At 38.0% G+C, this 24,430-nt stretch overlaps 1 protein-coding gene and 1 pseudogene across 2 annotated transcripts in view; both read left to right on the top strand.

Annotated features, from left to right (window-relative positions):
- Window positions 1–24,430, top strand: part of OXR1 (oxidation resistance 1) — a 367,305-nt gene that overhangs the window by 233,679 nt on the left and 109,196 nt on the right. The window lies entirely within an intron of this gene.
- Window positions 4,501–5,127, top strand: LOC124519027 (60S ribosomal protein L18a-like; annotated as a pseudogene).

Raw genomic sequence — 24,430 nt, 5'->3', positions numbered from 1 at the left:
ATAATTCAGCCAAAACTACACAGTAAGCGGCAGAGAGAGAATTCAAACTCTGATGTATCTGATTTCGAAGCCCCTACTTCTACCACTACACTGGAGCCCTCCCATTTGACTTTGTTTTTAAGGCATCTGTTTTGTTAAGGCTTGCTCAAGTCCATGTATTTTAGCAGCAAATCTTCCAGTAGCCTCATGACAAACATATGTGTGCTCATGCTGGTGGTGGTTTCTGTAGGCAGTTAAGGACTGCTGGTGTGTTTTTGGTTTTGTTTTTGTTTTTTCTTGAAGATCTAGGACTTGTTAAACCTCTGCCATTGACATGGCTTGCAGATAAATCCAGGTGCATTTCTTACATCCGGAAAAAAAAAAACGGATGGTGTGAGAAGGAAGTTATTTGTCCATGTGTGCATGGGTTTTACCCATGTTAAGGCTCTTCTGAAGTTAAATAATCCTGATAAATCTGTTCCCTTTCCATTAGAGATCAACTCTCAGTGACAAGCCAAAACATGCTTTTCTTCTTTTACCAAAACACCCACAAAGGAAATAGAAACCAGTTTAGCAACTTTGTAAGTGGGTGCGAAAGGATTCCTATAAATAAAGCCTCCATTGTGCCACTCTGTTCATGTTAGGTTTGGAATGCTGATGGTTTATGTTGTCCTACTCTGAACTTTTACTGACAACCTAGTGAATTAGCTCTAGCTGACTTCGATACTTCTTAAAGTATCGAACAATACTTTATGAACACATGCTTAATCACAAACAATACTTTATGAACAGACTTTGTTCCCCTCCACCACTACTCTTCATCCTTTCCTGATCAGTTACTTTCTTAAAGAGAGAAAAACAAATAATGTAACTCAAACTAGGTGATCTTAATGATAGGAAGAATGCTATCTGGGACATTAAGAAGCTTTATTGCTCATTTAAAAAAGTATCAAAGCAAATACTATAGAGAGGTCAGTTTGGGCAACTCTTTTCTATTCACATGGTGGCTCCCCTGCCCCCCCCTTTTTTTTTTTAGTATGGAACCTTAGAATGTAAAAAGCTGCAAGAAATAGACTTCAGTAATGTAAGGAAGTATCCTTTCAAATCTTATTCTTTTATAGGTAGGAAAATGCAAACAAAATTAACTACTAGATGTTGTTCTTAGATTTTTGTGTAATTGTGAAAGCTAAGCATAGCAGAAGAAATTGACCTTAAACTTGAGAATTAAAAATGCTGTCTGGAGTTATTATTGGGTCATTATTCAAAATTGGAATACTGACAATGGGTCATATAAAAGTATTATGTCAATGTGAAATTGAGGTTGAAAACAACTCTATGGTTATTAAAAAATATGCATATTCATCCATAGTCATAGGAAGTATACCTAAGTATTTAGGGACACAGGACCATGATGCATGTAACTTACCCTCAAATGGTTCAGCAAGTATATACACTGTGTGTGTGTATATAAATATAAATATATATATATATGATGTATACATATATATATTTACATATCATGGAGAGAAAGAAAACACAAATGTAAAAGAAATGGGATAAAATATTACAGTGGTTGAATCTATGTAAAGAATAATGAGCATACCTTTGTCCTAAGCAATGTTAATTTACATAGATGAGCAAATGATGCGTGAATCTAGATTTCCATCCAAGAAGATTATAATTAACAATAGACCTATAAATTCAAGTGTTTACTAACCATATCCATTAGGACATTTCACAGATAATTCAAAATTAACCTTTCCACAATTGGTTTTACAAGGTCTCCCTTTAACCTGAATTTCTTCATTGTTTCTGGTACCAAACTAGATCCTTTCCTCCATTTCCCTTACCACATCTCCTCCACCAACACAAGGAAACATTCATGACACTCTAAGTCTGATCAAATCAAAAGTTAGAATCAACCCTTAAAATAACAAAAAATTGGATTATTATGAATATGTTTTTGAAACTCGCATCAGGTGTGTACATATTCATTCAGTCAATATGGTTTTCCACAGCAACTTCTGTGTCTGGCAACTTCTGGTTGGGTCATTGGACACATACTTACTGGCCTCCTACAGTGTTCTAGAGGCTGTTTTGGATGTGAGGATATAGCAAGGAACATTCTTAGAGTTTAAATTCTAGTGGGGGTGGTTATTCAGAAGCATATAAATGTATAATGTCAGTGGTAAGTGTCATGAAAGAAAAGTGTACAAGGGGGTGTTTCCTTGGGTACTGTAATCAGGGAAGACCTCTCTAGTGAAGAAGTATATGAACAGGGATTTAATATAATGGTGAAGCAAAGTCAGGCTAATGTCTTGGAAGAACATTCTAAGAAAAGGGGAATTTCAAGTGTGAAGGCCTTAGGCCAGGAGTATGCTTGGTGTTCAAGGAACAGCCAAGAGGCCTATGTGTATTATTATACTCAGTTAGCAAGAGGATAAGGAAGGAAGGGAGTTCTTAGGTCTGGATCCTATGATCCACTCTGTGAGCAGTGAATCCACTCTGCCAGGTCTAATTTAGTCTGGGTATCGATTTCAGTTGTCCTCATGATTTTGTACTTAGACTGAGAACACAAACTGGACTGCATTTTGTGGGGAAGAAGGGATATTGAGGACCAAGGACAAGGTGAAGGAGTCTCCCAAGTGCAAAGATGTTGCCCTGAAGATTACTGACCCCGAATTGGATAGACCCCAGAGAACTGAAAGTGTGGTGTCAGAAAGATGACAGCAGGAGGAGTAAAACCTTTGTCCTGCGTGAACTAGCATCACTAGTCAAACAGCCTGGACACCCCAGTCTCTTCTCTTTGCCTCCTCCCCTCCCCATTCATTGTTCCAAATGACTGTTCCAAAATTAACTAAGCTGCTATCTAGGATCCTTTCTAGCCTTTAGGTAGTGATGGAGAGTATTTTGCTTTTGTACTAAAGCAGTGACTTTTGTCAGGAAGTGTAATACATTGTTTTAATAAGTAAAGTAACTCGATGCCACACTATCTCAACTTATGAATGGATAAAGAAGACGTGGTACATATGTACAATGGAATACTACTTGGTAATAAAAAAAATGAAATCTTGATTTGCAACAATGTGGATGGAGCCAGAGTGTGTTATGCTAAGCAAAATAAGTCAGTCAGAGAAAGGCAAATATCATATGATTTCACTCATATGTGGAATTTAAGAAACACAACAGATGAACGTAGGGGAAGGGAAGGAAAAATAAGATAAAAACAGAAGGAGGCAAACCATAAGAGACTCTTAAATACAGAGAACAAACTGAGGGTTGCTGGAGGGGAAGTAGTTGGAGGGATGGGCTTCATAGGTGATCGGAATTAAGGAGAGCACTTGTTGGGATGAGCACTGGGTGTGTATGTAAGTGGTGAATCACTGGGTTCTACTCCCTAAACCAATACTACACTGTATGTTAACTAACTTGAATTTAAATAAATAAGTTTAAAATAATAATAATAAAATAAAATAATAAATTCCAGTTTTTATGTCAGTTTCTAGGCACATGGTCTAGGCACATAGACCAAATATAATATAATTTTAATTTATATACCTCTGTATGGTTAAAAAAAATGCAAACAACAAAAAAGGTCATTCTGTTTTTTTCAAGAGAACTGACTTTTTTCCAGGATTGACTTACATGACTAAAACAGCTTGAATTATTTTCTAAAATATCTATTCCATTTTATTTTCTTCTTCATCAGTTTCTAATCAATTCATCATTTTTCTTTCTCATTTTATTCTTCTTGATCTTTGTTGTTTCCCCTTCTTGATGTCCATAGTCCTAAAGATTGTCTTCCTTTTGCTGAAAAATCTTTCTGATAAGCATACCCTTTTCAAGTTCATGTAAAATAAATATAAATAAGTAAGGGTAGAAGACAAAATGGGGCAGAACATCATATGGAAATGAAAACAGTATATTCAAGGCACACTCTTCATATTTTATAATTAATAATTATAATTTACAAAGTAAAAAGTTAAAAATATATGCTATTAGGCAGTCTCCACAGCACCATTGATTGATATAACTATTTTAATCAGACGTTAACTTTAACATAATTCTTTTAGGATATAATAATCTTCATGTACTATATAGCTTCTTATGCATGTAACCATTCATTTTCTTCTGTAGACTTTATTGTAGGATCTTGAAATCAAGCTTAAAACTCATTCATCACGATGATCTGCATTTTTTCTTTTATTTCCTTTCTTTATCTCTTCTCATGATAATTTTTCATTTTCCAAATCAGACCAGAAAAGCTTTTTTTTAGATTATGGAAACACTAATTTGAAAAGACATTTGCACCTCCATGTTTACTGCAACATTATTTACAGTAGCCAAGATGTGGAAGCAACCTAAACGTCCATCCATAGATGAATGGAGAAAGATATGGAATACTACTTAGCCATAAAAAAAATGAAACCTTGACATTTGCAACGACATGGATGGATCTGGAAGGTGTAATGCTAACTGAAATAAGTCAGAGAAAGACATACCGTAGGATCTCACTCATATATGGAATTTAAGACACTAAAACAAGAACTTCCTTTCTTGGGTGGCAGCCAGAGCAGAGAGAGCGCCCTGAAGGCCTTGGGCACACTGGGAGAATACAAGGTAGTGGGGTGCCTCCTGCCCACCCCCAAATGCCGCACTCCACCCCTCTATTACATGCGAATCTTTGCACCTGATCATGTTGTCACCGAGTCCCGCTTCTGGTACTTTGTGTCTCAGCTGAAGATGAAGTCTTCGTGGACTGTGGACAGGTGTTTGAGAAATGAGAAATCCCCCTTGAGGGTGAGGAACTTCAGCACCTGGCTGTGCTCTGACTCCGGCAGGGGCGCCCGCAACCTATACCGGCAGTACCGGGACCCGACCGCGGCAGGCGCTGTCACCCAGCGCTACTGAGACACGGGCGGGCGCTCCACACCGCGCCGGGCTCACTGGATCCAGGTCATGAAGGTGGAGGAGATCGCAGCCAGCAAGTGCCACCAGCCCTCAGCCCAGCAGTTCCGGGACTCCAAGATCGAGTTCCCGCTGCCCCACTGGGTCCTGCGTCCCCAGCACAAGCCATGCTGCACCGCCAAGAGGCCCAACACATATTTTTAGATGCAGAGCCTCCCTGTCCCCAGGTTGGCCGAAATAAACTCCTTGGGGGAAAAAAGACAGAGAGAGAGAAACAAACAATCAAAAAAGGAACAAAGAAAAAAAAAAAAAGAGAGAGAGACAAACCAAAAAACAAACTCTTAACGATAAACAACTGGTGGTTACCAGAGGGGAGATGGTGGGGGGATGGGTGAAATAGGTGAAAGGCATTGAGACTTAATTTTTATGATGAACACAAGTAATGTATAGAATTGTTGAATCAACACAGGTATCAGGTTGTATACCTGAAAGTGATAGAACACTCTATGTTAACTCTAATGGAAGTAAAATTTTTAAAAAAATTAAAATAAAACATAAAAAATATGAAATAAAATAAATTTTAAAGAGAAAATCTTTTTTAATGTATATTTATTTGTTTTGATCCAGAGAGGGAGAGAGAGCAAGCATGGGGGAGGATCAGAGAGAGGGAGTGAGAAAATCCAAAGCAGGCTCCTTGCTGTCAGCACAGAGCCCTTTGCGGGGCTCGATCTCACAAACGGCAAGATCGTGACCTGAGCTGAAAGGAAGAGTCAGACACTTAACTGACTGAATCACCCAGGTGCCCGAAAAGAGAAGATATTTTTTTTTAATGTTGAATACAGGTCACACATGATCTTCCAATTTCAGGTATGTAACATAGTGATTCAACAACTCTCTATATATGCTGTGCTCACAAGTGTAGCTACCATCTGTCACTGTGCAACACGATTGCAATACCATCGACTATATTCCCTGTGCTGCACTGTTTATTCCTGTGACTTATTTATTCCATACTGGAAGCCTGTAGCTCCCACTGCCCTTCACCAATTTTGCCTGTCTCCCACCCCCACCCCTTGGGCCATCATGTTTGTTCTTTGTATTTACAGGTTTGATTCTGCTTTTTTGCTTGTTTGTTTGTTCGAGCTTTGTTTTGAAGAGTTCATCCTAATCAATTTCTGCATTATAAAAAATGTTGTACAAACATGGCTTGTCTTGACGTGGCAGGCAATATGTGAGATTTCTACACATGCTTTTATAGCTGTCTCTTCATGATAATTTAACAAGCTAGCATTTATTGGGTACTTACTATAGGCCAAGTACTGTTCTATGTACCATGTATGTATTAAGTCATTTAATCCTGATAGCAGCCCTATGAGTTAGGAACTATTAAAATCCTGGTTTCACAGATGATAAAACTGAGAGGCAGAGAGGTTGATAATTTACCCCAGGCCTCATGTCTGGAAAGTAGAGAACCAGAGATTTGAGCCCAGGAAGACTGGCTCCAGAGCCTTAACTGTTCATCACTCTGCAAAGCTTGCGTTAGCTGATGTAGCCCAGAGAACGCGGGAGGGATGCTGACTACTGAGTGCAGACTGCTGAGCAATGTAACAGGAGGGAGGAACAGAATGGAAAATTTGCTCCCTGCTTAATATGTGACATGTTTCCCAAAAGCACAGAACTGTAAGAGACTTTATTTTTTTCTTTAGTCATAAAGTATGTGCACAAGGAAGAGAATTTAAAAGGCTGTGTGTAGGGGTGCCGAGGTGGCTCAGTTGATTAGGTGTCAGACTTCAGCTCAGGTCACGATGTCACGGTTTGTGAGTTCCAGCCCCATGTCGGGCTCTGTGCTGACAGCTCAGAGCCTGGAACCTGCTTCGAATTCTGTGTCCCCCTCTCTCTCTGCCATTCCCCCTCTCACACTCTGTCTCTCTTTCTCTCTCAACAATAAACATAAAAAAAATAATAATGATAAATAAAAGGCTGTGTGTAACAGATGGCTGCATTTGCACTGTAACCTCAGTGTTTAGAACAGGCTTGCCTCAAACATGTAGTTGTTCAGTAAACCACATTAAGTTTTTTTACAGGCTACCCGATTTGCTTTAGTAAAAGCTCTTTTATGAATGTTAAACTTACAGCAGTTTCGTGAGGCATTTCTTTTCCATGAAGCTTAACACTTAAAATACCCTTTATGTATCCAACGGTAAGTGCTGCTATAAGCAGTTCAAAATCTCTTTGAAACACTCCCTCCGTTAAGAAAAAAATTTGTTAAATACTTGACAAGCAACCTTTCTCCTAGAGAAGCTAGAGGGTTTCTACGGACCAGGGGAAATCACCTCTGCTTCATCCATCCCCTTGAGAATCTTAGTTGAGAACTGACACCATTCATCATTCAGCATCGTGACCCCGTTTTTTCCCATTCAGTACTTCACCTGAGAGGGGAAGTGCTCTTACTGGTCTTCTGCAGAGTGCATTTTGAAAAGGGTGCGCACTACCAGTAAAATTCACATCTCAGGTTAAGATTGTATCCTTGGCATTGTAATGTGATATTAGCAAAAGTACTTTTATAATCCTACCTGCCAACAATTAACATCTATAAATAGAAAGATCACACGATTCCAAAATTACCCAAGTCTTGGAAAGAGTTTTTATCATAGATCTTCCTTTAGTCAAGGGTCTTTTCTCTACCAACTTCAAAAAAAAAAAAGCTCAATTTGAACAAACTCTGATGATGTAATCAAGCAGATTTATCCATATCATAAAAATAAACCAACACACTTAGGAATTTAAACTCACATTATCATAGTCAACAATAATGTATGGTACACTTAAATTTATTTTAAGAGGGTATATCTTATGCTAAATGTTCTTACCATAATAAAATTTTAAAAATACTTTCAAAAAATAAAATAAGTCACATTACCATAAATTCATTAATCTACATTCTGTAATAACAGATATAATATAAAGAAAAAAAAGGTAAACTAGGAAAGGGGCGCCTGGGTGGTTCAGTTGATTAAGCCTCTGACTTCGGCTCAGGTCATGATCTCAAGGTTTCTGAGTTGGAGCCCTGCGTTGGGCTCTGTGCTGAGAGGGCAGAACATGCTTTGGATCCTGTCTCCCTCTCTCTCTGCCCCCCCCCCAAATAAATAAACATTAAAGAAATGTAAACCAGGAAAATAAATTAAAAACTAAGCTAGAAAAATAATCTAGAATAGGGGATCCTGGGTGGCTCAGTCAGTTGAGCATCTGACTCTTGATTTCAGCTCAGGTCATGGTCCCAGGGTCATCGGATTGAGCTACCGCTCAGTATAGAGCCTTCTTGGGATTCTCTCTCCCTCTCCCTCTCCCTCTCCCTCTGTCCTTCTTCCCTGCTTGTGTGTTCCCTCTCTCTCAAATAAATAGATAAACATTACATATATAATATAAATAAAATTAATGTAATAAAATAAATAATATATATTATATTATAGGTATTATTTATTTTAGAAAGAGAGAGAGAGTAATGTGGGTCTCAATCCCATGAACCATGATGAACCATGAGATCATGACCTGAGCTGAAATCAAGAGTTGGACGCTCAACCAACTGAGCCACCCAGGTGCCCCATAAAAATAGATTAAAACCTTGGTTTCTGAACATAACTTGTTCTGGAAACATGCTTATAATCCAAAGCACTTACTTATCAAAGCGAATTTCCCCATAAGAAATAGTGGAAACTCAGATGATTCATTCTACAACCCCAAAATATTCATATAAAAATGGTTACAATACTGTAATACACAATAATAAAGAAAATACAAAATATAAAGAAAAATAAATTAACCTGCACTTACCTTTGAAAACCTTCATGGCTGGTGTGAAGCAGACAAGAAAGAGGAGGGTTATTGTGTAGGACAACTTGCACTATCACTAATGGAATCACTGCTGCCTATTGACTCAATGGAATATTTCTTTCTTTCTTTCTTTTTTTTTTTTTTTTTTTTGTGCAACTTTAAGAAGGAACCTATCCAATGACCTAGAATGAAGCAGAGCATTCCTAAGCTTACTGTTGTCTGGAAAAGCAAAGGACTGTCCATAGGGGCTTTGAAGTGACAAAAACACACTAGTGCCAGTTGTGGGCACCTTCCAACGTTCTGAAAAATCACTGATTTCTGCCAAACACCACAGCCTGAGACAGAGCATCTGAGAATGGGAGACAATCACCCACAATCCCTCAGCAAGACAGAGAGAGAGAGAGAACCATTGGCTCAGTTGTGATCATGTGACATTCAGCATCATAAGTTAAAATTTATTAGAAATGTTTGCTCTTCTTGTGGAACACTCACAGAACAAGTTACTCACAAGTCAAGGTTTTACTGTATTTTTAAAGAAGAGCTCTTAGCAACCTGGATCCCAAAGGTGATGGACAGTTAAGAGAAAGCAGTGCCTAAGAACCAGTACTACTCATAGGAAACTATGTACATCAGACGCCTAATGGACAGGTCTGAACACAATTAAAATATTGAGTTGGTCTTACAAAACCCTGAAACAACTACACTTAACTGATGAGTGAGTCACGTCTAGCTCCTATCAGATTCCTAATGAGAGCAAATAAGAAAGAGCAAATGACAAAACATTGGGAAATCTGTATCTTGTGTAGATATGGCACATATATAGATGTAGATGTTTGCTTATATAGGCACCTGTCACATACCAGTTCACAAGTGTGTTTGATATGGCTATGTGTGTGTTTTTGTAGCTTTCTTGTTCATATTCAAACATAATGCAAATATAGATAGCATTACCATCTATATGAGGTATAGAAATGTCAAAACCCTCTTTTGCATCTTCTGCAGATGTTGAAAACCATGTGTGTATATTTTGTTCAGGGTGTGTGTGTGTGTGTGTGTGTGTGTGTGTGTGTGTTCTTTTAACAAGAAGTCTGGTTTAAAAAAAGAACCAATTCCTTCCTTATTGTTATGTACTGTTCTTGTTTCCTGGGAGTCTGCAGCTATGCTAAATTATTTGAAGATGAACATCAGCACATCTTCAGAACACTTCTGCCCTCTCTTTTTGCTCACCACTTAAAGCTGCGAGGAAACAGTCTGTCATTTTCTGTACGTAGCTAACTCGGCAAAACTTTTGAGGATAAGCAGCATCTCCCAGTGTGGTTGTGTATATAACAGGAGAATATTAGCTGAAGCACTTCGTAAATGATAGAGCATTAAACATATGTAAGGCACTGTGGCCATTAGCATTACTTTAAGCCAGCCATGTCATTAAGGGAAAGAATGGAAATTAATATCTATTAAGGACCTAGTTATAGCAGAATGTCAGGAACTTTACTAGAAGTTTTCCATATGTTGTCTTATTGAATAGCATTCATAGAGAATACTGCAGGAACTCTTTTCTCTTTTAATGTTTATTTATTTTTGAGAGAGAGAGCACGCACACGGGCCTGGGGCCTGTGTAGGTGGGGAGGGCCAGAGAGAGGAAGACAGAGGATCTGAAGCAGGGGTTGCACTGTAATTAGGGGCTCGAACTCAGGAACAGAACAACCATGAGACCGTGACCTGAGCTGAAGTCAGAAGCTTAACTGACTGAGCCACCCAGGTGCCACACTACTGGAACTCTTAAAGGTGCCAAATAAAGAGTTTGTAGTGGATACAAACGTAGTTCCATAGAAAAGATGTGACATCATAAATCTTTATTTGAAAATGAATCATAGTTCCAGTTTATAACATTTCCCTCTAAAAAGCATTGGTTTGCTTTACTAGGCAATGAGTAGTTTATTATGGAGCTGTCAGAACTTGGCAAGGCTATAGATTCTGTATTGCATACAAAATCTTAGTATCTTTGCTGTGATATAGAGTGTCATTTTTATAAACTGGTAGTAACATGAACTCTGCTTCCTTTATAACCATTGTTAGTTCGTTACAGTATCCTAACTCTGCACACAGTTTTTACTGACCTTTATATCTTTTAAACTGCCCCTGAAGCCCACTGTCTTGGCATCCAGTAATCTTTAGACTTGCAAGGATCTGAGTTGATATGTTTTGCATTCTATGATCATGGTTCCTACCCCCAAATAAAATACAGAATTATATGTGTGTATCTCAGTGAGCTGCATTGAAGGATCTCATAAGAAATATGATGACAGGAGAGAATTAAAAAAAAAAAAAAGCATCCACCAAAATCTTCTCCAGGATTTTGAAGTTAAAAGACATTCGCATGGAGTCAGAGAAAGTCAGGCTCTTGAGGCTGCCATTTGCTGCCATAGAGCTAACAGGGAATGTGGATTAAGAGGGCACAAGGAGAGAATTATTATGACTTCTATCCATTCATTCAATTACTAAGTGTTCAGCACCATGATGGATGTTGTGGTGGACTCTCTCCTGTACTAACTGGGAAAAAAAAACACAGAAAGAAATAACAATAATAGCATAATATTAATACAAGGTATACTGTATCATGATGCAGTTGGAGGTTCTAAGGGAAAAATGAAACTTACGTTTGAACAGTGAGCTCACAGCATTTAAATACCTGTAAAGGTACAAAACACCAGCTAGGTCAGTACCCACCTTATCAAATGTACTGCCTGTCAGTGCTATTAAGACTAAATAATAGAGATTTGTTAAAGGTGGTCATGCCATTGATTTACCTTATGATAAGAAACTGTACAGAAGTTAGATACGGAGTTATTTTATGTCATTTCATGGTAGACTTGTAGGGTCAACTTAGTAACATTTTATGCGGAGCATGCTGGCACTGTTTCCAAAATATTCAATGAGCCAAGAGCAAGTCCACAGTCACAAGGTGGGTACAGTTTCCTGTGTGCAGAAACGGAAACTTCTGAATCTCCCACGCTGCCACCAGGGGTCAGGCACCGGGTGGGAGGAGAGGGCACTCTCCCAGACAGGAAGTGTTGTATTACCCAGGGCAGCACCAGAACCACAATCCCTGTCCTCTCTTCCTGAAAGCAGCATATTGCTGGCTGAGTAGATTTGAAGGGAGGACCTCAGAAATGTTCTGCCCTCGCAAAGGTATGTGTAAGCGCTCTCAGCTTTAAAGAAGTCATTTTGGAAAGTCAGATAAGGCTGGCTTTGTGTTGTATTTTCAAAATCCAGATAAGCTATATAGAAATCTTGGTTACTGCCTCTCACAAGGGAATGTTTGGTAGGGGAGGTCCAGAGAGGGTAAACTATGCTGAAATACTAAATCTAAATATAGAATCTAAAAGACTTTCGGTGCATGTACATTATTTGTCCCTGATTTACTATAGGTACTGCTGCTAACTACAATTCTATCAGGAGTTGCTCCCAGATATAGATTCAGACATAGTGATTTAGAGTTTGTTTTCATGTACAATGGCCACTTATAACAAGTCATCAGTGACTTCTTTTCATGCATTCACTGGAGGTCATTTATCAATAAGGTTTCCGTATTGTCTTACCTTGCCCCTAACTGAAAAATTGTGCACAGCTCAGGTAATAACAGTGATCAAGTCACATGCTTATATTTTATCACCACTGCTCTGGGTTTCAAAAACTGGTAATACATTTCATTAGGCTGTCCTCACCATCTGCTTAACACTTGGCTTAAATGCATTTGTTTTCCTTCAGCATTTTATTCCTTTAAGTTCTCTGGGCTCCAGAGAAATGAGGAGAGAAATAGGAGGTTTTTGTATTTTTTTTATTAAGTTTTGGTCAAACAAGTCAAAATAACATTATTATTGATGGATCGGCCTGTACTTTTAAATGGAAGGAATAAAGCTATAAAAAGATCTGATGCATGTAAGTAACCTCTTTGATTTTTAATGGCATGCAGCTGATGGAATTCATTATTGACTTTTAAAAATGAAATTGCTCTGCATTATTATTTATTTATAATTTTGCCTTTCTAAAGAAGTAATTACCATTACTAGGTTAGTTTTTCCTCAATCACAGCAACTATGTGACAACATCAGAATGTGTAATATTACCACTTAGTCATGAGGCTTAATGATGTTGAGGATATTATCTCTTTCAAATTAGTAATAAATTCATGAGCATAATGCACAGCTAAAAGGTTGAGGATCTTTTCTTTTTATTTGAGTAATTTCAAAAGTAATTATTTCACATTATAGGGCAATTTATGTATACAATTCTCATTACAGAAACAGAAATGTTTTTAATTAGAAACAATCTAATTTCATTTTTCCAGTTCAGCACACAGATTTTGGGATGGTAATCATGATATATGCAAAATGCCCAAGTAAAATATTTAGATGATTAGTTTCAGCTCAGACAACTTTTTAATTTTAATCACAAATTCTAAAGCTTTTAAGTCATCAAGGAAGTTGATCACCAGTCATAACAAGATTTAATTTCCAAGCATTGCCCAACATTTAATCATTACATTTAGTTCAAATTTGAGAAATAACTAGTTCAAATCTGAGAAATTGTCTAGTTTTCAGTCTTCATGATTTAAAAAATGTGCAAGGATGGAAAAATCTTCAGTATTAGACATGAAGCCAGAGATGATTGAACAATGTATGAAACCCTTTTTGAAAGCTGATGTTTTCAAGTATCATTTCATACGTAGGACAGCAGTTATTGCTTATATAATCAAGGGAGCTGGTACAGACAGGATTCAGACCACCATTGAGTTTCAGTGAAGCTCCTGGTTAAATAAGATTGATCCCTCCTCCATTCTTCTACGTCTCCTCCAGGCCATCCTCGCCTCCCTTAGTTGCTTCCTCCTATCCTCCTCTTCCTCATCCTCCCTTCTTTACCTTGTACCCTCTTGATGCTTGCACACTCAGACATCTTTTTGCACAAATGGATCTGTTTTTTTTAGCAGTGGTCAACACTGTGAAACTGAAGGATAGTAATTAATATTTCATACATAGCACTTAAGCTTCTTCACCTAGATTATGCATTTTGCTTCATCGTACCCATCCATAATAAATAATAATAATAAATGCTTATTGATTGTCTAGTAAGGTTGTGTTATGACTTATTTACAGAAATTTCATACCTTCTGCAGTTACCAATACTGTATTTCTTTGATTCTAAGATCTGCCTTCCTTCCATCGCCTGCCCCCCAATTTTAGCTTTTTAAAATTGATCGATGGTGTATCATGGTTTAATTGGCATGGTTTAATTAATTTTTCAATCTTGGTGGTACATCTGATAAGGCATGCTGTTCTAGACATGAAATATGGCAGTGAAAATATAGACAAATCTAGTACTTGCATAATATGATAAAGTCTGTGCATTTCACATTCAAACAGCTTAAGAGTATTCTTTTTTTGTTATGTGGCTGGCTTATCCATTGCCAGTTTTGGTCTCTCCTCACCACCTTCCTTTCCCCTGATTCCCTTATCCTGTGGTTCTACCTGTTCTTGAGTCTCTGGAAAATACTCAAAGAATTTTATTAGTACATTAACTACCAAAATTTAACTGACATGAAATGGAAAGAGTACAAGGTTTTAAAACTAAAGACATAGGTTCAAGTTATGGTTCGGTTCCTTAAAACTCTGAGTACTTAGTGATCCAGTAACTATTCTTAGAGCTTCAAATTATAGATCTAGGGGCACCTGGGTGGCTCAGTTGGTTAGGGATCTGACTCTTGGTTTTGTCTCAGGTCATGATCTCATGGTTCGTCCGATCGAGCCCCATGTTGGGTTCTGTGCTGACAACACAGAGCCTGCCTGGAATTCTCTCTCTTTCTTTCTGCCCTTCCCTACTCGTGGTCTCTCTCTCAAAATACATACATACATACATACATACATACATACATACATAAAGTTATACATCTAAAGAACAGAAATAATATGAATAACTTGAATAATTTCTTCATCATAGAATTGTGAAGACAATTTGTAAAAAAAAAATTGAGCCAGTTAAACTATTGAATATGAAATGTATAAGACAGTACCTTATAAACCATGAAATACTATTTGCTTATAAATTCTAAGCATCAACATTAAAAAAAAATTAGACAAGCCTATGTGTAAGTGGAAATTGGGAGGAGGAAGGAAGAAGAAATGAAAGAATTTTCCCCAAACTAAAGAGAATGAATTCTGCATTTTAATTATCATTGGAAATAATGATAGGACCCATTAACTCACTGTCTGAATGACAAGGAGCACTGTGAGATCTCTCCCCAGAGAACTTCCAGCAGAGTCCTAGTTATTTTTGAATCCCCCTGCTGAATGCTTGCCAGTCTCTGAGAGCTTGTATCCTTTATTGAATTAGCAGAACTGCAGCCCACAGCACCTCCGTGGCATTAAAAATAAAAGAGGTTACTTAGATTCCCAAATTCCTTTCCTATCTTTGTTCCTTCCACTTAAGAGACAAATCGATCTGTAAATTACAGTAAGGCTTTTTGGCTTTAGAAAATGTAAGTATGTTTAACAGTGAGTTTGGGAATCCTTGTATGACAAAGAATTTTGTCTAACTCCCCTGACTTTTGGAGGAAGACATGGTGGAGGGGAGTGGGGTGGGTGGGTTGCCAGCAATTAGTATCTTCCTGCGTTTGTTTGCATTAATTTCTTGGTCTGGTCAAAGCAACCAAACCCTAGTTTGTTGTCTATTTGTTCGTCCCCAGTGTTATTTACTTACCAGGCCCTGCTATACATAAACACTTAAACTAAAATGGAATTTTCACATGAACATACATTTTAATAGAGCTTTACCTTACATAGAAACAGAATTCTAGGTAGGTATAAGCTAACGCACACTGGAAAAAACACTACGAATTGCGATAGTAATTGTGGAAAGGGTCCCACTCTCTGGTTCTAGATATTCAGGAAGGGGAACTGATACAATATCAGTTGAACCAGATAAGATGAGTCACATAGTTATTGCCATAGCCAGGACCCTTTTTCTGCCATAAAACAGACTTAAAATATTTTCAATTTGAAATTTCATCTATAGTTCACCAATGAGAAATGCACTGCATAGAAGGACACAGGTACCATCACATAGAAACCAAAAGTGCTTTATTTTCTTTTAAACTGTTTAGAATTTCAGAATTCTCTCATACTTTTATTTTATTGGCTTTCACAGTTTCAGGAACATAATAGTAAAAAATAAATGTCACTGCTGTTTCTTCAAAACACAGGGAACTTCAATGTACTTAAAGCAGTACTGCTTAATGTAAATTCCATTGCAATAGTGAGTGTGAAACAGAGACTGTTTTTTAAAAGGTAGTGTGTGTGTTTGTGTGTGTGTGTGTGTGTGTGTGTGTGTGTGTGTGTGTGTATGTGTTGTTTATGAGGATAGGGATACTTTCAAAAGTCCAGAGTAAAGAAAGAGGTGCTGTATTAAAGGCACTTGTAGGTGTGAAAAGGAGAATTCAAGGAGTCAGAATTTGGTTAGTACTTGAAAATCTTGTTTCCTTTCCTGTCCCTGCCAATGGAGAGTCTTTCAATTTCTCCTTTCAATCACTTGATTTCCAGACACCATAAATTGTAACTCTAACATGAACAATTGCCATTTAATAAAATACAGGGATTTAAAATTTTCCTGTCTCAATTTATTAGTAATAACAGCAAACATGAACAGAAGAGTTACTTGGTGTTAGGTACTATACTAAGTGCTTTACGTATATTAACTACTTAATATGTTAATACATTTAGACATGATGGTAAAAATCGTACATTAAGCATTTCAGTTCATAAGCACCATTTTTCTAGATGTGCAGTCCAAGAAATATTGGTGTAATTCTAGACTCTTCTTTTTCCTCTCCCACTTTGCATCTTTCCTCATGGGTCCAGATTCCATCATCTTATGACAACAACTGCAGTGTAACTAGTATTGCTCCCTGATTGGCCTCCTTCTTGCTGCCTTTGCTCTCCTCTGCAAAATTCCCCAACTCCCACCCCACTCCTGCCGCCCCACCCCCAACCAGTCAGCTTTCAGTGAGACAGCTGGAGAAATATGCGACAACATGAATCTCCTTCTGTCACTCCTCCTGTGCCTAATTCCTGCAAGGCTCCCGTTTCTCTTCAGAAGCTGAAGTTGTCATGACAGCACACAGGGCCTGACCTGATCACCCGCCTGCATGGGCACAAGTGTGTGCCACACACACACATACCTGTTGCCTATAATTTCCTCCTTGTTCACTCCACTTCAACTACACTGGCCTTCTTGCTGCCCGTTGAACCCACCAGGCATGCTTCTTTCTTAAGGTTTTTGCAATTTACTGTTCTTTCTGCGTCGGAGGCCTCCCCATCGAGACTGATGCTGCCACTACGGTCACTTTCATTAGTCTCTATTCAGAAGTTGACTTTCCAGTGTGACCTTCCCTGGCTGCCCTATCTAAAATTCCAAATCTCGTCTGTTCCTCAACAGTTCATATTCGTCTTCTCTGCTTTTCTTTTTCTCCTTAGCACTTATCTCTAACACATATATGTGTATTTATGTTTATCTTGCTAATTGGAATGCAAACTCTACGAAGAAGAAGCTTTTTTTTTCATATTCGATCACTCATGTCAAGAACAGAGCCTGGTATATAATATGTCCTAAATAAATATTTGTTGAATATGTCCTCAGATCAACCCTGTGCATTAGATATAATTATTAGCCCCATTTTACAAATGAGAAAGTTAAGGCACAGAAAGATGAAGAATTTGCCTAAGGTCAAACAAGCTTATTAGCGAGTGTCAGAGCCAGAATTCAAACCCAAGGCCCTGCTCTAGAGTCTGTGTTCAAACCACTCAGATGACTGAGTAAATTAATTGGAAAATTGAACTATATGTAGATTCATCTATTCACTGGGATTTTCTTCAATATACTTTCCTTCCAGTTAAATGGAAAATTAATAGTTGTCTTTCTTAAACAGCACAGTCACACATAGCAAAGCCTCTTTACTCCATCACTTTTGGAATTTTTTTTTCTAAAAAGAAAGTATGAGTTTTTAACGTAGAAAAATATGAAAACAAATGACCCAACCCCACCTCTGTTGGCTGTCAAACAGCAATAATAAAGTAACATATGGGAAATGGTTTTTTAAAAAGTTAACAAAATGGAGAAGTATAAAATGGAAACCTTTATTGAACACCTGCTATGCTGTGTAACAAATAAACGCTGGGACTATATATTTGGTAGTACAAGTAGAATCTAATGAGAGAGACAGACACATACACAGTTATAATCATGCACTTCTTGGGACACCTGGGTGGCCCAGTTGGTTAAGCATCTGACATCTTCTCAGGTCATAATCTCACAGTTCGGTTCGTGGGTTCGAGCCCCATATCAGGCTCTGTGCTGACAGCTCAGAGCCCAGAACCTGCTTGCCCCATATCAGGCTCTGTGCTGACAGCTCAGAGCCCAGAACCCGCTTTGGATTCTGTCTCCTTCTCTCTGCCCCTCCCTGCTTGCATTCTGTGTCTATCTCTCTCAAAAATAAACATTAAAAAATTTTTTTTTATATCATACACTTCTTTAAGTGCCACAGTAGGGTTATATATAATTTTGAGTAGGAATTTAGAAGAAGAAACACCAAACAGAGATCTGCTGAAAGCTGAAAGCAGGGCTTTACAGAGTGAGCTGTGGAACAGGTAGATGAAACAGTGAGTGGAGGGGAATTAAGTGTCTCAAAGCTGAAGACGGGGGTACATGGCTGGCTCAGTAAGTAGAACATGAAGTTCTTGATCTTGGGGTCATGAGTTCGAGCCCAACATTCAGCACAGAGCTTACTTAAAAAAAATAAGAAGATACATTTTTTTGAAAGAAGATGTTGGGGAATGCCAATAAGTAGGTGTGCCATATCACAATTTTGCCTTAGCGGATGAGACTAAGAGCAAATATTTTAAAATAACATTTCATATGCTATAGAATAGAAATTATAGGCAAATGAGTTATCTGAACAATAAGTATGTACATTTTGAATTTAATTCGTAGAAGAATATCTTTACTTATCCAAATGCATCGTGTAGAAAATTGTCAATTTCATCTTTTCAGGCTACTTCAATCTCATTTTTCATAGGATTCAGGTTGCAGGGTACTGACAAAAAAGAACAAGAAATTCTACTCTCCAAACTGTTACTCGCTTAATATGTTAGGCCAGTTCCAACTTCTTATATGTAAGGGCAAAGCAAAAAAAAAAAAAAAATTATCCTGAGTCTATTTCTGTTCAGTGTTTTTTGTCCTTGTATGTTTTCTTCCCCACCTTGTTCATCTGGAAAGTCAAGTTTCCAACAGATCATCTCTCTGATTTGACAAGGTCACTGTGAACTTCCTGTCATCCAGAATGTTAGCAGTTTGATCTTGCTTAGTGACAGACTGCTTGGTCAGTCAGGTCCTCCTTCCAAAAAAAGGGCACAGTGCTCTTACATAGCAGTGACTTTATCCATAAACAACTAAAAAAATAAATAAGAGATTTAGGTGATAAATGTTAAAAAGAAAATAAAGGTCATGTGAAATTGGAGTGGGGCAGGGCTGTGGCACAGTGGTCTTTGATATTGATGGGGGGCATGGATGAGAAGGTATCATTAGAGCTGAAATCCAAATGATGAGAAGCCATACACATATCCAGGGGAGTAGCTAACCATGTAGAGAGGGGATAATAAGTGCAAAAATTAGGGGATGAAAATGAATTTGGTTCAAGGAACAACAACAAACAGCAACAAAATACCAGAATGCCTGGAGAGAGTGGTAATACTGACAAAATGAGGTCTCAGAGTTAACCAGTGACTTGATGTCCCCTCATAATTAAGCTTCATTTCTGACTATGAGCACTGGAAATGTTATTCTTCTTTACCTGTATCTCAATTATAAATCTGCTATTTCTAATAGAGAATTATTGAATTTGCTCTGCCCTGCATGATTTGTAATGACTTTTAACATACATTCTAATTTTACATGAAGTTCCCCAATAGCCCCATGAAGTAAGTAGGACTAACATTGTTTCTGTTTTATAGGTAAGGAAAAGATGGTAGGTAAATGTCCCACAATGTGCTTAGATAGGCCTGCAGCGTCCCCTCTCTGCTCCCCTTACTCATCCTGATTTCCATGCTTCATCAAGATTATCAAAATGTCAAAACTGTCTTTTAGCCCAGACTTGAAATGAATATGGGGCTTCAGGATAACTAAGGGCTCATCCTTGCTGAAAAAAGAAAAACAAAAAGAGTTGGTATAATGAATAAATTAGCACTAACAGCACACGAGTTATAGCAAGGATCTACACACTCACTTTTTAGCCACATCACTGATTCTGTTCGTGGCTGGTTGATGCATCATGTGATGTTCCCTGTCAGATTTGAGTTTTAAGCGATTCATTCTGGAGCATGGATTTGAAGAAAATAGGACAGGTTACTCCAGTGAGACATGGTGACAACCTGAACTGTGTTAATCACAGTTTAGGTCTCCTAACCTCAACCACCTTAGTCACCAAGGGGATTCTGCACTATGTCATCAATAATGTTTCCCTATCGGAGCCTTCTTGCACTGCTGGTGGGAATGCAAACTGGTGGGGCTGCCCTGGGAAACAATGTGGAGGCTCCTCAAAAAACCAAAAATAGATCTACCCTATGACCCAGCAATTGCACTACTAGGAATTTATCCAAAGAACACAGGAGTGCTGATTTGAAGGGGTACATGCACCCCAATGTTTATAGTAGCACTATCAACAATAGCCAAAATATGGAAAAAGCCCAAATGTCCGTTAACTGATGAACGGATTAAGAAGATGTGGTGTGTGTGTATATATGTCCACGATGAAATATACTCGGCAACAAAAATGTAATGAAATCTTGCCGTTTGCAACAATGTGGATGGAACTGGAGGGTATTATGCTAAGCAATATAAGTCAGTCAAAGACAGATATCATATGATTTCACTTGTATGTGGAATTTGAGGAACTTAATAGATAATCATAGGGGAAGGGAAGGAAAAAGTAAAAAACAGAGAAGGAGGCAAACCATAAGAAACTCTTAAATACAGACGCAAACTGAGGGTTGATGGAGATGGGCTAAAGGGGTGATGGGCGTTAAGGAAGGCACTTGTTGGGATGAGCGCTGAGTGTTATGTGCAGGTGATGAATCACTGTATTCTACACCTGAAGCCAAAAACTACACTGTATATAATCTAACTTGAGAATAAAAAAAAAAAATTCCCTATCTTACTGAAATGGTGTCACATGTGACACATAATTTTTTTTAAACTGAACTATATTCTTCTATTTTTCATATGCTTACTTTATCATAAAAGGATATTAGATTATTTATAAGTTATTATAGGAATTAGTTATACTTAATGCATACCTTTTTCTTTTCTATGTGCTTGAAATTTGCTCTTTTAAGTTCATATCTTTTCAAGTACTGATCTATCTATAATTTTCAGGGTTAAAAAATTCTTTTGTATCATGAAATACTATCTTGGTCTGTTCAAGGTTTTATTTGTGTGTGTGTGTGTGTGTGTGTGTGTGTGTGTGTGTGTGTGTGTGTTTTCTTACAAGAAAAAAAATTGAATTGAAAACTCAATCTAGGGGCACCCAGGTGGCTCAGTCAGTTCAGTGTCTGACTTCAGCTCAGGTCATCATCTCACAGTTCGTGAGTTCAAGCCCCGCATCAGGCTCTGTGCTGACAGACAGCTCAGAGCTTGGAGCCTGCTTCAGATTCTATGTTTCCCTCTCTCTCTGCCCCTCCCTACTCACACTCTGTCTCTGTCTCTCAAAAATAAGTCAACATTAAAAAAAAAAGAAAAAGAAAAATCAACCTAGACAAGCGAGAAATATCTCAGGGTTGAAACTATCAAGCTCACTTAGAAGCTCACTTATTAGAAGCAAGTCAGGGTTATGCAGTTAAACACAAATTCTGTTATTTAGTTCTAAAAATGAAATTATTAAGTAGAGGTATGATATTTGCTGTCTCAGCCTGTTCACTAAAAAGACCTTTTTACCTTTTGTAATTTTTGATGGTTAGATTGAGGTGTTTATGGAAATCAGTTTTTAAAAACTAGTCTTTCCTGCTTTTTTGCCTGTGGTGTTTATACAAATGTCATTCTCTGTAGGACATGGCTGTGGTTGAAGTTTGGTGGCTTTTCCCTTTTAATTCAGTCTTTTTTCATATTTTTAAATTCATTTGCTAACTTTTGCTTATTTTTTCCTGTGGTTTACACTTACTCTGTCTGGATGATTAATCGTGGTTGTAATTTTTTTTTTACTTTAAAAGTATCTAATTTTCTTGCTTTTTTCTTAAACTCATTCACATTTATTAAACGTGTGATCGTATTTAGGAATGTCTTTTTTTCCTCCACTTTTTCTTCCAAGTCTCAAAGCTCATTTCCTGATTTAACATTTGTAGATTCTTGTAATAATCAAAAAACAACCACTACCACCAAGTCTTAAACTTGAGGAAAAGATCTCATGGTTATTATTCACTCGTGTTGTGATAACTTTTCTCAGTTTCAGACACATTAAATAAATTTAATACTGTATATTTTTAAAAGTTATTTAGAACATTTACAGTTCTCATTTTCATCGTATAAATATTTCAAACCAGTTTTAAAATTTATATGATTAACATTTTAAATGCAACATGATAATGTGTTCAATAACTTTTTAATTTTTTTTTAGAAATCTTTATTTATTTTGAGAGGCAGACAGAGACTGAGAAAGCACATGTGTGCCCATGTGTGATCGGGGGAGGGGCAGAGAGAGCAGAAGAAAGAGAATCAAAGAAGGCTCTACAGTGTGACCCACAGAGCCTGACATGGGGCTCAATTTCACGAACAGAGAGACCATGACCTGAGCCAAAATCAAGAGTCAGGTGCTTACTGGACTGAGCCACCCAAGTGCCCCAGTTTAACAATAATTAAATTTTTTTCATTGTTTATTTTTGAGAGACAGAGCATGAGCTGGGGAGAGCCAGAGAGAGAGGGAAATACAGAATCCAAAGTAGGCTCCAGGCTCTGAGCTGTCAGCACTCAGCCTGACACGGGGCTTGAACCCACAAACTGTGAGATCATGACCTGAGCCACAGTTAGACACTCAACCAACTGAGCCAGGTGCCCCATAAGTAATAATTTTAAAGGGCTAACACACATTTTGCTTTTATCACTTTAAAACTGCAAATCCTGAAAAAACATAAAATGCTGAAACCCTTTTTCTTCTTTATGTCTGGACTCTTTTCTATCTCCAGATAGTTCTCTGTCATGTCGTTACCACACGTACCTCAAAGTACATGACCCTGTTATGCAAACAACTGAAATCAAGGCAACTCTGATAAAGCATGTCTTGTTAAGCAAAATTGGATCAGAGCACATGCAGAAAGGGAAGAATTTGGGATACAAAACATGGTATTTCAAAAGAAAACTTGGTTTCACATCCATTTCTTAAGATATGTATTATGATGCTGGGACACAAGCAAGAGAGCAGTCCTGATTTATCTGGCTTCTGGCATTCTGACAGAGTTGCCTTCAACATGTTTTTAAATTCCATTAAATTCCTTGCTCTTTTGAAATATACTTTTTACTATTGAGAATCTCTAGCAAAAATAGGGGATAGAGATTACTTTTTTACAGTGGAAACATTAAATGCTGGGATAAAGAAAATTGGCTTTTTGAAGCAGAAATAGATGAAACACTAGGTGGTAAACCTATGTTTGTGTTTTACATCAACGCTACTATCGTGTAATATATTACTCTTGAATTAATGTATAGATGAATGATGATGACGTCATCTACAAATAAAGATGACAAAAATGGTAAGAAATCAAACTCCAGTTCTTTAACTTTTTTTAATGTTTATTTATTTTTGAGACAGAGAGAGACCGAGCATGAACGGGGAGGGTCAGAGAGAGAGGGAAACACAGAATCTGAAGCAGGCTCTAGGCTCCAAGCTGTCAGCACAGAGCTGGACGTGGGGCTCGAACTCACGGACCGTGAGATCATGACCCGAGCCAAAGTCGGAAGCTCAACCGACTGAGCCACCCAGGTGCCCCTCAAACTCCAGTTCTTTTAGAGAATATGCTTCTACTTCTCCCCTAAGGCCAAGAAACAATCATACTGATTATTTAGTTCTTCCAGTTCTAGAAGGGAGCTTACTTGCTGCCTTTCATTGATGATCAAAAACTCATGCCACTTAGTAACAAAGAAAATGAATCTGAAAAGACCACCAGTCACTGGTACAATTCTTAGCTTGAAAGAATTAGCATATAGGCAAGCCCTAAAGCTTTTGCCATTATAGGATACGGGAAGAGGTAGAGGTTAAGTCACAAGGGATATGCCAGCCATCCCTTCTGAAGGTCTATAGTGCTGCATTTAGGATTTCCCATGCTACTATTTTTTTTTAATGTTTACTTATTTTTGAGAGAGAGACAGAGCGTGAGTAGGGGAGAGGCAGAGAGAGAGGGAGACACAGAATCTGAAGCAGGCTCAGGCTCTGAGCCATCAGCACAGAGCCCAACGTGGGGCTCGAACTCACGAACTTTGAGATCGTGACCTGAGCCAAAGTTGGACACTTAACCGACTGAGCCACCCAGGCACCCCTCCCATAGTACTATCACTCAGGGTGATTTACTACAAGCAATTTTTAACTGGACTTCTAGCCTGTCTTCTTTCTCCCTGCCCTTCCAAC

Source organism: Lynx rufus, unplaced genomic scaffold (genome assembly GCF_022079265.1).
Source record: "Lynx rufus isolate CCGP_SWC_20201006 ecotype Redwood Valley unplaced genomic scaffold, mLynRuf1.p SCAF_26, whole genome shotgun sequence".
NCBI lineage: Eukaryota > Metazoa > Chordata > Mammalia > Carnivora > Felidae > Lynx > Lynx rufus.
This window is presented reverse-complemented; position numbering and strand designations above follow the sequence as displayed.